Raw genomic sequence first — 14,896 nt, 5'->3', positions numbered from 1 at the left:
AAGGGAGGGGAAAAAAAAAAAGCAAATTCAGCCCCTCCTTTTTTTTCTTTTTAAGAAAAAAAAATTTTTTTATTTGGTCGCTACTATTCCTTTAAGGTTTTGGAGCCGTACCAGTGCACTAAATGTGACCTCCATAACTTTTAAATTAAGAATTTATGCTGGCTTGAAATTTATGAAATATTTCAGCATGAAAGAAAGCCTTTTTCCCTCAGGAAAATTGAGCAATAAATCACAGTACTGTGGATTTACTGCCCGAGAGCCAGCGAGAGATAGGATTTTTTTTTTTTTTGCTTCATTCTGGAAAAAAAAATGTAATCATATAAGACAGCTTAGCTGCTATCCTCCCACTCTCTAGAATTTTTAATTTCAGCTGTTTCTGCTTGGATTTATTTCCAATATTCCTGCTCGGCTTTTCAATTTCCTCAGTTATTAAATTTTAATTCAGTGCATTAGCATTTAAATTAAAAAAGGGTTTATTTTATCGAAATCGTTGGCCAGCCCCCATCCCGTAGCACACGAATTGCCTGTTTCTGCCATTTGCACAAAATGTGAAATGCAGCTAATGTCTTACAACTTACATTTGCACAAATTTAGAAATAAAATTTCTGGGTTTGGAATAATATTTTCTTTCCAAGAAAACCCTTAATAAGAGAATGGAAAAGAACAACTTAACATTCATTTGGGAAGGAAGGAGAGAGCTGAATGGCACCAAAAATAGCCTTGCTCAGGTCCTGGGGAGAAGCTAGTGCAAAAGAAATGGGAGGGGCTGGAAAAGGGGGCTGGGCACCTGCACCCAGCCACATCAGATGGAGAAGGACGGCTCCCCAAGGGTCCTCTGTCCCCTACCTTCCATTTGCCACCACAGGATCTGGTTCAGGTTGGGTAAGCTCAATATGGAATGATACGGGTGAAAGGAATAGTGACTGGGGGATGATCTGATTTGACCCTCGCCCCCACCCTTGTTGAAGGTTCCAAATGAGACCCACACAGAGCCCAGGCAGGAAGCTCCATCCTTCAAGACCTCATTGTCCAGGGACTGAAGATGCCAGTGCCACAGCAGCTGTGTAGGAGTTCTCATTACTGAGACAGTCATTCAGTGTACCTGGTCTGGGCCTCATGCTGTGTTCTGTATTGGTCTGACAGGTTCCACTACAGATGGTCATGGGGCATCCTGGGACTGTCGGTGGTTTTCAGGGACATTCTTGACGCTCTGCATCCTGCAGCCTAGGATTCTGGGCAGACCCTTGTCACTAGGAGGGAGGACCCATGGTCCAGTCCTGGCTGTCCCTGCAATTTGCTTATCCATTATGGACTCTTGAACTCCCTGCTCCGTTACTCTGTGCCTCAGTTTCCTGGACCCAATAAATGACAGCTTCCACTGCTGTGTGTGGAGTTGTTAGTGATTCTTACTGCATCCCTGCCAGCACAGTGTGTTTTAAGCTTGTTGCCTCATTTATGTTATCTTGGCTATATCCCCCTGTGGTTGAAGTGGTCAATCTTGTGGAGTAGGTCTTTTGCCCTTTTACAGATGGGAAAAACGGAGGTCTTGAAACTACAGGTGACTTGATGATGGCTATACAGTTCAAAAATGACAAAGCCAAAACTGGAACTCAGACCACTGGCCTCAGCGCCATGCCCTTAAACTTCACTTCAAACTGAGAATCCGTCAGATCTCACTGTTGGAGGTGAGAAGGTAGGATGAGGCTGAGTTGCTGTGGTCATCACTGGGGTTAGACCCTTAAGGCCCAGGAAAATGGTGATGTCGTAGTTGAACTGGATTGAGTCAGGGAGGATCGCTGCCATGTGTTTATGAGGATACTGGTGAGGAAACCTGGTGTGGAATGGAGCTCCACAGTGGGAATGGGTGCTCTTTGTGAGCCTTGGATCCAGCTGGGACAGCTGTTCCTAGTCATTAAAGTCAAACTGATACACATTTGCCAGCCACAGCCTTCCCAGGGCATTCTCCTTCCTCGCAGCTGCAGGTCCAAGTGCCGCCGCCATCTTTATCTCTTCCTCCAGTCGTTGTTGTACTGCCATCACCTGTATCTCTTCTCTAGCGGCTCCAGTCCCCTATGCCGTGAGCTTGGTGTCTTCCTCCAGTGGTTGTACTTAGCAAGTGCCGCTGCCTTCTCTCTGCTGAAGAATTTGTCTTGACAGCTTTCTGGGGAAAAAAAAATAGCAATTTTTCTCTATTTAATAAAAATGGTAGAAAGCAGAAAAAGATGTCCTACCAGTGATGGGGAGTGAAAGTCTCATCAGTTCCGTAAAAAGAAGCAAGGATGACAATGATCAGATGGACACTGGAGCCGATCACCTCTGTAAATTTGAGAAAGAAAAGGTCACAAAATACAACTTAAAAATGTGTACAAAATACTGAAAGTATACATCCAGAGTTTAGTCCAAGAGAGAAAAGATCATTTGAAATTTTATATCTCAGGAAGGGCGAGGGTTCTGTGGTATCAGCATCTCATACGGGTGCAAGTTCCAGTCCCAGCTGCTCTACTTCTGATGCAGCTCCCTGCTAATGTACCAGGAAGGCAACAGAGGATTGTTCCAAGTGTTTGGGCCCCTGTCCCCATGTGGAAGACCTGGAAGAAGCTCCTGGCTTTGGAACAGCCCAGCTCTAGTTATTGCAATCATTTGGGGAGTGAACCAGCAAATGAAAGATCTGTGTGTGTGTGTGTGTGTGTGTGTGTGTGTGTGTGTGTGTGTGTGTGTAACTCTGCCTTTCAAATAAATAAGTAGATATTTAAAAATAAAAGAGGGTGTGTGGTGGCAAGATAGATCAGTGACAAAATCCTTGCCTTGCAAGTGCCAGAATTCCATATGGTGACAGTTTGTATCTCAGCTGCTTCACTTCCCATCTACCTCCCTGCTTGTGGCCTAAGAAAACAGTCAAAGAAGGCCCAAAGTCTTGGGACCCTGCAGTGCATAAGAGACTTGGAAGAAGCTCCTGGATCCTGGAGTCAGATGGGCTTAACTCTGGCTGTTGTGACTACCTGGGAAGTGAACCAGTGGATGGAAGATCTTCTTCTCTGTCTCTCCTCTCTGAAAATTTGCCTTTCCAATAAAGATAGATAGATAGATAGATAGATAGATAGATAGATAGATAGATAGATAGATAGATTGATCTACCTTTTAAAAAGAGCAGTATTTTTATCCTTTTTCATTTCTGCCCCTCAAAGAAAAATGTTAGCAACAACTTCTGCCCATTTGCCTTGTGTGCAAGCTTTCAGGTATGCAAGAAAGAGAGGCTGTGACTGGTCCCCTGCTTTGCTCTCAGGGACCACATGGATTTAGTTAGCATTTCCCAGGGCCCGTTTCCCATACTGCAGTAATACACAGACATCCCATTTCTCCCTCCCTGTCTCTCCTTAATCTTTCCATCTCTGCCACATGGGAGAGGGGCTCCATGGTGCCACCCCATCTCCCAGCATGCTTTCCTGAAGTTGCTGGTGGGATGAAGTACTCCAGAGCTGGGAAAGGGGACCTTAGAGTGACCCTGACCTAGACTTATACCAACAAAACCCTCTTGGTAAGCAGCTCAAGTTCTGGGACCGTGTGTGTGTGTGTGTGTGTGTGTGTGTGTGTGTGTGTGTGTGTGTGTGTGTGAAGGTTAACTGTCTACCCAGAAGTGCCTTTTGGGAGGTTATTCAGGGGAGTGCATGGTGATGCCCACAGGGGCCTATGTATAAGGCAAGAAGGAGGGGTGGGAACTGTGGAAAACTAGAATGTCAGTTTTGCTGCCTGTCATGGTGTAGGACTTGACATTACTGGATTATCCAGTGCTCTTCAAAAGGACTGGAAATCTCAAGTATTTTGAGTGAAATCCATTTTTGTTTACCTATTGCCACTTGGCTTGCATCAAAGTCTGCTGCCTGGTTTTGTTAAATTGTGACTTCTTGTAAGCACCCATTAGAAGGGAGAGTGATGTTTTTATTTTGGGTCCTTTGTCCTATCTTCATAATCCTGACTTGCAAAAAGCTAGAAAACAAAAAAAGTTTTGGTACCAAGGGACACTGCAGAATTTGACCCGAGGGGATGAGGCAGGTGTGGACCACAGCTGGCCCACTGGGGAGGCCTGTACATGTTTTGCCACAGCAGTATTGGGGTGCTTGATTCTTAGGGCTCTCCACCTGGCCTGTTGGGGTTGTTTCAATGTATGGCACATACACAGCGCTGGAAAAATTCTGGATTTGGAGTGGAAATGCGCATGCGCCAGAGTTTCAGACATGCCAGAATTCTTATTGCGTGCTGCTACTCCAGCTGTCCTGACAAAGCCAGGGAGTGTACATCAGCACAGGCAGGGCTACAGGCCCTGGGCACTTTCCAGAGCTACAGCCTCCTTAGGCTTGGGCCAGTGAGAACCCCTTGAGTGTTGGCCCCAGACTCAGGCTCCTAAGAGTGTGTTGTTGGGTCCTCAGGAGACTTCCAGCTGCTGCCTCCACACCCAAGGCCTTGGTCTCTGCATCTGAAACCAGGATTTTATCATTTCTATAAATTTCATTTATTCAGCCTTATCTCCCCTCCCCCACCCTCAAATAAAAGAGATTAAGAGCCAGCACTCTGATGCCTTCCCCTGTTCATGGGCGGGGTGGGGGAGAGGGGAGAGGGAGGAAGGACAGAATATTTTAACATAATGGGATTTTCCTCCTCTGGTTGGTAGGAATAAGTCTGCAGCTACTGTTTTATTGGAAATCCCAACTGAAAATGAAAGTGGTGCAATTCAATCTCAGACTTAACTAGTTACTTACTTTACCCCCTGGTCTCCAGAGCAGGTGTACTAGGTTTGTGTTGCCAGTGGGCGCTCAACTGGGTTTTAAAAGGCTGAAGTGGGGGTGAGGGGAAGCGTGCTGACTCCTCCTTACCACTAGGGGCAGGCTTTCTGAGTCTGGCAGCCTAGGCCAGAGGCTTATGGCCTGCTCACGGCTCAGTCAGAAGTGGGTGAGTAGCAGTGGGTAGATTGTGTCATCCAGAGGCTGATGTGTTTGGGTCTCTCTTGCAGGCTGACGGAGCCAGTGGAGCCAGTGCTGCTGGAAGGAAAAGCACGCCGAGCAGGTATAGCTCTCCACTCTCCCTCCCCGCCCGTGCCTCTTTCTGGTGCTTTCTGCCTCAGCTAAGTGCAGGCCAATTCTCTGGCTGAGCAGTAAGTGCCCTTAGAGAATATGAGACCATGGGCAGGTACCTGGGACATTGGTCTAAGGATGACTCATTCCTGAACTGGCCATTGGCCACTCATGTTGGATAGCACTCAGTGGTTAAGCCTAGTGCCTAGGCCTGCATCTAAGCCTGGCTGTTGAGCTGTGGACTCCCGTACGGGATAAGTGGGCTGAGCAGTTCCATCTAATTCTTGAATTGGTTGGCCCATGCACTTGGGTTAATATTCATCTCCCTCCCACCACCCAGAACCAGTCACTCAGCAAGGGCAATAAGACACCCTGCCTAGCCAGTCTCTGAGTTTGTTCTCACTTTTCAAACTAGCAGGAGATGGGGAGGGATAAGGGTCCTAGAAGGAAAGCTGGAGGCAGGAGGTAAATCAAAATCAAAGAGGTTTCTTCGCTGTAGTAATTGTCAGAGCCTTGACTGTGCTAATGTGCATGCCAAGGACCCACTCCCAGGGGTAGGGAGGGGAAGAGAATGCCATGTTTCTCAAATGCACTTAACTGGGGAACCCTTTTATTAAAGTTACTCCATTGAGCATATGTTCCTTGAAACACAGTTTGCTTAAATTATCTGTGCAAAGGAGTGGTGGGTATGGCTTCATGTTGCAGGAACATCTTGAGCACCTGCCTTGAGGAGGAAGATTGGAAATGGATTCAAATGAAGGCTGTGAGACTAGGCTGGGGCTTCCTGCCTTGTACCTGACTGTGTGTAGCTGGGCATGTGATTCGTTCTCTGTGGGCCCTGTGACCTCTTGGTCTCTTAGCTCTGCCAGTATAGCTAAAAAGTAGCCCTGATCACTGCAGCCCAAACTGCTTCCGACCCGAGAGCCTCTGCAGGGGCTCAGCTGATGCTTGTAACGCTCTCTGCATTGCTCTTTCCTCAAGCTGTGTCCTCTCAGCTCTGCTTTCAGCTTCCCTCTCAGAGCAGCACTGCCTCATCACCCTAATCTAGTCCTTAGGGCTTAGCCTGAGGCCTATGTAGTCCATGTGCACCCTCAGCTGTTGCATTCCTGTCTGTACCTTTTCCTCTGTCCCTTAAGTGTCACCAACTAGGGCAGGGACCATTACACCTGCGTTGTGTACTTGCTGTGGATCTGATCCCACGCAGGCCTTCTTCAGTCAGTGTTCACGGAATGGATGCTCCAATGAGAAAGGGAATGGTGTGGGCTGGAGTGGATGGGTAGAGCCCAGACAGAGGTGAGTTGACTGGCCCAGTGGCCTATGGATATGGGTGGTGATGGGATCAGCCATGGGGTCAGCAGCTGCCTAGCATCTCGCCTCGCTGCCTGGTGTGGAATTGGGGTGACATCAGTGTACGAGGCTGTGGCCTGCCAGGCAGGGACAGTTCTCAGCCCAGTGACACCTGCAACAGCTTTTTGGACCAGAAACCAAAACTGCAGGGACCTTGGCATTTGTCTGGTTATACCCATGGGGAGAGTAAGGGCTGTGGGAGGGAAGACCTGTTCACCGTCATATAAGGAACATGTGGTCTTATTTTAGTGTATGTGCTGCCTTAGGCTATGGTTGATGGTAGAAGAAGGCTCAGAATGATTAGAGATGCCTGTCCAGTCAGGGGAGGAGGAGAGTGGCAGATGTGCCACCTGCAAGGTTTCTTCACGGAAAATGTGTACCATGGGGAAAAAAAATGCATGGATTTCAAAATCCTTTGCACCATAATAGCCTTACCTTTTAATCCTGTTTTCCATGAACTTTTGAAGTATCCTTCTGTCTGGTTCCTTTGACTAACTATCCTTGCTTTGAGTCCCAGACAAGCCATGGCTGGGCCTCATGTTATCACCATAGCATCTGATTATACACCAATAAGGGCCAGCCCATGCTCTAGAGCCGTGTATAACATGAGGCATAAAGACAAGATTTCAGGTAACATTGGCAATGATTTTGTCAAGCTCTGAGCTAAGTGATTTATAGCTATTCACTTATTAATTTTATAGAATCACTGTAGCTACCTTGTGAGGAAGGTACTCAACATTATTCCCATTCACAGATGGGGAAGCTGAAACGGAGTTCATCGGCCTGTGACTGCCTAGGTGGCATATGGGTGGCATATGGGTGCCAGTTTGTGTCCCAGCTGTTCCACTTCTAATCCAGCTCTATGTGTATGCCTGGGAAAGCAGTGGAGGATGGCCCAAGTCCTTGGGTCCCTGTACCTACATGTCAGACCGAGCAGCTCTAGGCTCCCAGCTTCTGATCAGCCCAGCTCTGGCCATTGCAGCCATTTGGGGAATGAACCAACAGGAGGAGGACTTCTCTCTCTGTCTCTCCTTCTCTCTCTATAAAATCTGCATTTCAGTAAAAATAAATGAATCATTTTTTTAAAAAAATTGATGAGGTGTATGTAAAGGCACATTTATTTTCACATCAAAGAGTTTTGAAACCCATGCAGACTTTTCATAACATGCATTTTCCTTCACTGATGTTTTTAAAACCTGTCTGCTTAGAACTCAGATTTTTATATCCTGATAACCTTATCTTTGAAATCTTCCCCTTTTATTTGCAAAACAGAGTTAGGGCTCCCATCTAGTGGTTCATTCTGGACCTAAGCTGGGAGCTGCAACTGAGATGGTAATGGGACTGTGATTACTTGACATGCCTCCTGTACCTTCCAGAAAGCTGGAATTGGAAGCTGGAGCTGGATGTCATATTTCCATGAACTTTTCAAGCATCTTTGTGGATACTGTGATGTGATGGCTAGAGGTTCGGCCTGAGAGTTGAACAATGTGTTACACACCAAGAGAGCAGTAGTGGCAAGTGGCCTCAGCTGACTCTACTGGTGAATCTGAGCATGGCTGGGTGGAGTTTAAACTGACAGACACTTTGCGCATCATGAGAGCTCCTTATGCATTAGTTTTGGGAGGGAAAATGAAGTCCCTTACATACTCCATGGTCAGAATAAGTATGCCTGGTCTTGAATAGGAATGACCTTGAGGGACCTCCAACCCTCTGCCCCCCGTGGCTGCATGGCCTGCTGTGTTATTACATCAGGATCTGTTTTCATCCCAGCGCTTTCCTTTTGGCCTGGAACACATAGTTTTGTTATTTCTCCAGAGGGCTGCTGGCGAAACCCCAAAACCAACAGCATGGCTGCTAAGGAATTAGTGTTAAATTGAGGGGGACAAGGAGAGGTGGTGTTTCTGAGCTTAAGAAACAACCAAATGTGGTTTGGTTTACTTCCCTGTAACCCTACCTGGGTCGATTTTACAAGGCCAGTGATCCCAGCACTTGAGGTTAATGCGGCCCTGGTGTGCAGGTTACAAATCACGTAGCGCAACTGTGGCCAAGCCTCACTTGTGCTAAGGGGCACCGGGGTTGTGGGGATCTTAGCTGTGGAAAATTCTAAAGGAAATGCAGCTTTTAGAATAATCAAGTGAGTACAGTCACAGGCTTGTGGCCAGGATGAGTTAGGCTTTTTCTTCTTGGTCAGCCAAGGGTTGGCAGAGCTTGAAGGATTTTGTAGATAACTTGGTCCAACACTCTGATTTTTGAAGATAAGGAGATGGAGACAGGAGCAGTTCAAGGACTCATTTGTTCATTGCCTAATGAGTGAATGGGGCCCTGTAGATGGGCAGGTTGTGGTGAGAGAAAAACCAGGCCTCATTCATTCACTGCATGGATGTTCATTGAGTGTCTGCTGTATATTTGGGTCATGTCTCAGGTGCTGCACAAAGAGCAGTGACCATCCTGGAAGCCACTGCCTACTGAGACTCTAGTGAGAATGGAACTAATACAGACAGTCCTGGAGGTGTGTGCTCAGCAGGTGGTAACGAGCCCCACTGAGTGATGGGCAGCTGGAGAGGGTGTCACCTCTGTAATCTGGGGTGGTTCAGGAAAGGCATTACTAGGAAAGTAACCCTTAAAGAAGCACCTGAAAAACCATGAGGCACACAAGCAAGCAGTCCTTTGAAGGAAATGCATTTCAGGCAAAGGGCTCAGCAGGTGCAGGGGTGTCTGTCGCAGTGCAGCAGCTGCAGGAAGGTCCATGTGGCTGTGTGTGGGCTCTCGGAGATGGTCCTTGGGGCTTTGGCTGTTACTCCGTGTGAGATCAGGAGCCCGTCGGAGATGTCGAACAGTGAAGTGTCACGGTGTGGCAGCCAGCAGAAAACGCAGTGGGGCAGGAGGTTTCAGAGATGGTATGTGAGCAGCCCTGGCAGTGATAGATGGTAATGAGCCCCACTGAGTGAGAGCGACCTCCTTTTCAGCAAAGGATTGTTATGTACCCAATATCCAAAAGCTTGCTTCTTGGTTCAGGCTGGTTCTTGGGTGGGCAGACACATCCCTGTGGCCACACTTTTTCCTCCATGCTGCCCTTCATTCCTTGCCCACACTGGTGGGCAGCTTCCTCATCCTCTAAAGCCTTGCTTAGCCCAGTCAGCTTTGCCCAGAGCTGAAGATTCCAGGCTGCTGGGTCCAGATCTGTGTCCTGGGAGTATGACATGGGAGTGGGACCTGGAGCTAGCGCCCTCACCTGTCAGTGTTTCTCATCTGCAAAGTGGGTACATACTAGCACCTGTCTAGTATTATCCATGAGGATTAAGTGTAATCATGTGTAGTTCCATAGGAGGTGTTCGATAAACATTTATTTCGATAACCATGGTATTAGGTTTCAGTTCCTAAGAGTGAGTGTCAGGGCCTGGTTATCAGGAAGGGAGTGGCAATGGAGGTTGGGTTTATTGGTTGCCTACCACAGTACACCCACTCTGCCTTGCAGCCTTCCATACCTTATTGGATCCTCCCAGCAGTCCTCTTAATTAGTGACTGCTCCCCCTCACCCAACTTTTTTTTAAGGGAACTGACTTGTCGAAGGTTACCCAAGTAGTAAAATGCCTTTGATTCTAGCTGAGTCTTACCCTCAACCAGTGGAACATTTAATTTGATAACCATATGTGTACAGCTTATTTATTTATTTATTTGAAAGTCAGAATTAGATCAAGATCTTCCATCCACTGGTTTACTCCCCAGATGGCTACAACAACCGGGGCCAGGTTGGGCCAAAGGCCGGAATTTCTTTTGAGTCTTTCACATAAGTACAGGAGCCCAAGCAGTTAAGCTGTGTTCACTGCTTTCCCAGATGCATCAGCAGGGACCTGGATCAGAAGAAGTGGAGCAGGTAGGACTTAAATGGCACCCTTCAGGATGCGGACTTTGCAGGTTCAATCTGCATGCTGCAATGGCGGCCCCCGTAATTATTCTTGAAATAATGTCTTTTCTGGTTAACTTTTGGTTTTCAGTAGGAAAATAAAAGCATCCCTGAACCAGAGAATTTCATGGTCATATTTCACAGTAACAGCTGGTCCCATGCTGGCCAATGCATAGTATGGGGTTGACAGCATGAATTACTGGAAAACCAAATGTACTTGATCAGGACACAGCTTCCTCTCAAGCTTAAGGTCATGTCCATGAGTGGATCTCATGCAGACATGATTCCTAGAAATGTGTGTCCTCCGCCAGGCAAACTCTGGACAGTCTTCACAGAAGTCATAAAGAGCAGCATCTTGAGTCACTGCCAAGGTTCACGTACTTAGTCCAAAGAGGCCAGTTCCTGGTGCTGGTGGGCAGAGTTCGCTCAATGCTTGTTGTTCCACCTGACTATACATGGGGCAGATTGTGGATAACTCATCTCCAGCCTTTGCTGTGCCCTCTGGACAGTGCCACAGAAATGCAATTCACAGCAGCTCATGGACATCACAGATTGGAGTGATTTTTGGCAAAAGCTCCTTGGAATGGTCTAGCAAAGGAAGACTGTGGGGTGTCTCCAGGGAGCCTGCAAGCCACCTGCACAGCAGAGCTCTCCCACTTGTGCTCCCAAAGGAAAGTGCTTCTGGAACACCTGTGGTCATTGGTGCTGAGCATTCCCAGTTGTCCTGCCTTGTCCTAGAAGAGCCTCAGGGAGGACCCGACCTGTGGCTTCACTGGGAGTGGTTTGGTTACTCAAGGACTTCCCATAGCGTCTTCCTCCTGATCAGTAGAGGCCACAGTTCCTGCTGCATGTCCACCTTCTGGATCACTCTTGCCTGCCCTTCGTGCAGAGGTCTGACTGCAGCATGCCCCATCATCGTGCTACTTGCCACCGCATGGAGGGTGATCATACCTGCCCCTGCTATTGCTTTCTTAGGTGCTAAGAAGTTCTCCTCTGCTTTCCTGTGTGATTTTCCATTGTTGACCTAAGAGTATGTCATTCTCAGAGTTTGACCAACTCTTCATCTTTTCTCTGATGAGTGTCTGGTAGGGATGGGAAGAAAGAATAGAGCAGGTGCAGGCAAAGCATTCCCTAACTCAGAAATCTAAAAAGTTCTGAAATCAGACTTTCTGGATACCAGCATAACCCCCACAAGCAGAAAATTCCACAGCGTGAAATTTTGTTTCATGCGTAAAATTATTTAAAATAGTGTATAAAATTACCTCTGGGCTGTGGATATAGATACATATGAATTTAGTTGTTTAGACTTGAGTCCTATCCCCAGGATCCCTTATTGTGTAGATACAGTTATTCCAGAACCTAAAAAATATCTGAAATCTGACAGCCTTCTGGTCCCCGGCATTTCCAAAAGGTCTGCTTCCCCGCCCCCAGCCCCGCTGTTGTATGTGGGCCATGCTGATGCTTACACTCTGCTGTGCTTTCATCTGTTAAGCACCCTCCATGGTTGGTGCTAACTGCTCTCCTCCTTTGCCTGTAAATATAGGAAGGTGCAGGCATCCCCAGATGCTTTGGGACTACTGGACCATGTGGTTCACAGAGTCTGGTTCTTGTGTCTCTCTGGCAGTGACCCCCAGGGTTTGCTTGTGTCCACAAAGTGCTATGGACACAGCTGCCTGGCTCCTGGCTTCACTCTGTTACCTGTTAGTCTCAAGGGCTGGTAGCTGGCAGGTGGAGAGGAGGCCACTGTGGGACAAGACCATCAGAGAGCCAGGGGAAGGGTTGGTTAGCATGTCACAGCCTAGGCAGGAGATGAGGGTGGTGGTTGGGAGCAGTGTACTTACACGTCTATGAGGGTTTAGGGGTGGCCTCTCTCCTCCTTGGTCCAACATGAACCTGTTACTGCCTCTTCTGCTCCCACCTGCCCATTGAGGGGACGCTCCCTGGATGAAAGTCCTGGGTTTGTGGTGTCACGATGCTGTGAGAGTGGGGACACAGCTAGAGGATAGTGCATGTCACTAACAGACCCAAATGGTGCCACTGCACAACCTGTTGGAAAGCAGAAGCAAGGTGTGTTGAATATGCTGCTGACAGAAACTCTTTGTAATGACAGCCCAGCCTCCCACATTCCCTGACACCTGTGAAAGAAAGTCCCAGTTTTCGACAGAGAGCTTCAGCCAACTGCACTGTGGAGTAGGTGCCTGGACAGGGCTGCCCTGAGCTTGTGCTCGCCTCCCAGTCCACTTTAGGCTTCAGTGAACCAAGAATTTAGCTTCAATATTTCCAACTTAACATATCCTCTTTTCCCCCCAATACACATACCAGAGATGCCATATTACCCTGTCTTGTGGCTGACTGACAGTGTGCATTGAGACAAACTAAATGCCTACAGATGATCTCAAGCTAATGACATATTTATGCATTGTGGGTTATTTTTTAATTTCTAGATTGTTAGGGAGTATATAATAAGTTACTAGCTTTAACCTGTTAGTCTTGCTCTCTTCTGTTTGACTGTGTATTAAAATATATAAGTGGTGCATGACACAAGTAAAAGTGTAAGTAATTTCGAGGCGTGTTAAGGCCTATGTGGTGAAGAGAGAGCCTCCTCTGACCATCTCTGGACCCTGCATTGTTGCTCCCATGCTCTACCTTGGCCCTCCCAGGCCCATGAGGGGAGCTGTGGCCCCTCTCTCCTGTTGTGATGGCTGTCCTCACTAGTCCAAATGGGAGACTGTGCATCAAAGGAAGCATCTGAACATGGCTGCCATTGGAGGCCAGGTTTAAAGTGCACCTGCAAACATCTTCCTTTGGGAAGAGACTGGACGTTTTGCATTTTGTTGCTGTGCCGTGTTAGGCCTTCAGCACATGCCCAGTTCTGTCTGGATCCAGCAGGAGGCAAGGGAGTGCTTCTCCATTTCTTGGAGCCACTGGGTCTTCCAGGCGTGTATTTGTTCATTCACTGAGCAGGTGTGATGACTATTTTTTCTTCCTGCATTCTACTGATTTTTCTCTTTGGAGGCCAGGCTTTGGAATCAGGCAGAATCCTGCTTCTTCACTCAAAGGGGGAAGTCACTATGCTTCTGTGATCCTTCATCTCCTTTCTGTACCAAGACTGCCTCCTGTAGAAGACATTACGTGTAACCTTGAGACATTGTGCACCTTGCCAGTCAGGAGTGCAGAAGATATCACAGCTGCCTGTGTCCTCCCTCTGTATGTTGTGTGTGCCGTTCTCACCAGTGGTCTTACTGCTAGCATCACATCCGACCTATGTGCTAGTGTCTTCACACCTGGGCATTTTCCCTAGGTGCCATTCAGCAGGCTTTGGTGACACCTAACCAGGGGCCCAGGCATAAGGCTGCAAATGCAGGGGGAGAAAGCTCTTGTCCCTGAACGTCTCCCAGAGGCACAAGGAATTCATCAGAAGGTAGACTGAGAGTGTGGGCAGGGACCTGATACAAGCAGAGAGGGGCATGTTTGCAGGACTGCTGGGCTGAGAGTGCACGTTCCTGGATGGTTACTGACACTGCCACCCATCTCTTGGGAGCCCCACCTCATTGTGAAAATCTGCACCCTGAAAGAAGATGTTGGAGCATTATCCCGGGGCACTGTAGTCAGCCTTTCGCTGCTGTAGTAACACACCGGAGGCAGCCTGACCTTATAAAGGAAGGAGGTTGATTTTGGCATGTGACTCCAGAGCTGCAGGTCTAGGAGCCTCATCTGGTGAGGACTTCTGCTGGCCAAGTCCCAAGGTGCTGCCAAGAACCACATGGCAAGACAAGGAGTCCACATGTTTCTGTCTCTTCTGATGGAACCAGCAGGATTTAGTCATAGAGAATCCATCCTGAAGTCCTAATCTGATCTAATCTCTATTCTCTCTAAGCACTGTTGCTGGATTAAGTCTCCACCTTCTTTGAACCATTCACTGACATCTCTGGGAGCTAAGCTGTGAGTTCAGGAGCCAAATTGTAAACCAAGGCCTCAGGCTGTCCCATGATAGCATTTCAGAAAGTAGGAAGGCCAAGTTATGTTTGAGAAACGATAAAGAAGAGGCAGACACTCCGAAGAGAAATATCACTCACACAACCTGTGTTGTCCCTAGGGCTGGATGAGCCAGACATTGTTGTTTTGGACCTTCAGTGTTAACTGAAGTAGGGAGGCCTGTGGTGGTGATCGTAATGGTGATGGTGATGGGTGAGCTGCAGAAAAGGCTCACCTGAATCCGGCTGCAGGTGCCTCAAGCCGTGCTGGTGTTGTCCTTTCCTGGGCTTATTCCAGACTCTGTTATCATGGGCCACTCGTCAGCCATTGCTCCAATACAGTGACCCAAGTGACCAAGTCCCATCTCCCAGTTGCTCATACTCTAATTAAGGAAACGGAACAGAAAATAGACAAAAAGGAGTAGCTGTGTAAGAGGGGACTTACAAATGTTTGTGGAAAATGCAATGAAAAGATACATTTATCTTTGTGCAAAAGTGTTTTAGAATGCATCCCTAGTTTTTTGGCTGATGCTCCTTTTCCATGAAGTATTGAAGACCTCTTGTGTGTTAGATGAGTAAATACAGAAGACCCATAAATGAGCACC

General features: G+C 47.6%; 1 protein-coding gene across 1 annotated transcript in view; it reads left to right on the top strand.

Annotated features, from left to right (window-relative positions):
• The first annotated feature begins 5,008 nt into the window (after positions 1-5,008).
• ZNF618 (zinc finger protein 618) overlaps positions 5,009-14,896 on the top strand; it is a 68,315-nt gene continuing 58,427 nt past the window's right edge. Inside the window, exon 1 of the mRNA XM_040963566.1 lies at positions 5,009-5,058. The gene's annotated coding sequence lies outside the window, so the exon portion shown is untranslated. The remainder of the gene's footprint in view (positions 5,059-14,896) is intronic.

This window comes from Ochotona curzoniae, unplaced genomic scaffold, assembly GCF_017591425.1.
Source record: "Ochotona curzoniae isolate NIBS_2020 unplaced genomic scaffold, NIBS_Ocur_1.0 scaffold_3208, whole genome shotgun sequence".
NCBI classification, from domain to species: domain Eukaryota; kingdom Metazoa; phylum Chordata; class Mammalia; order Lagomorpha; family Ochotonidae; genus Ochotona; species Ochotona curzoniae.
Note: the sequence above shows the minus strand (reverse complement) of the source record. Positions and strands in the feature narration are given on the sequence as shown.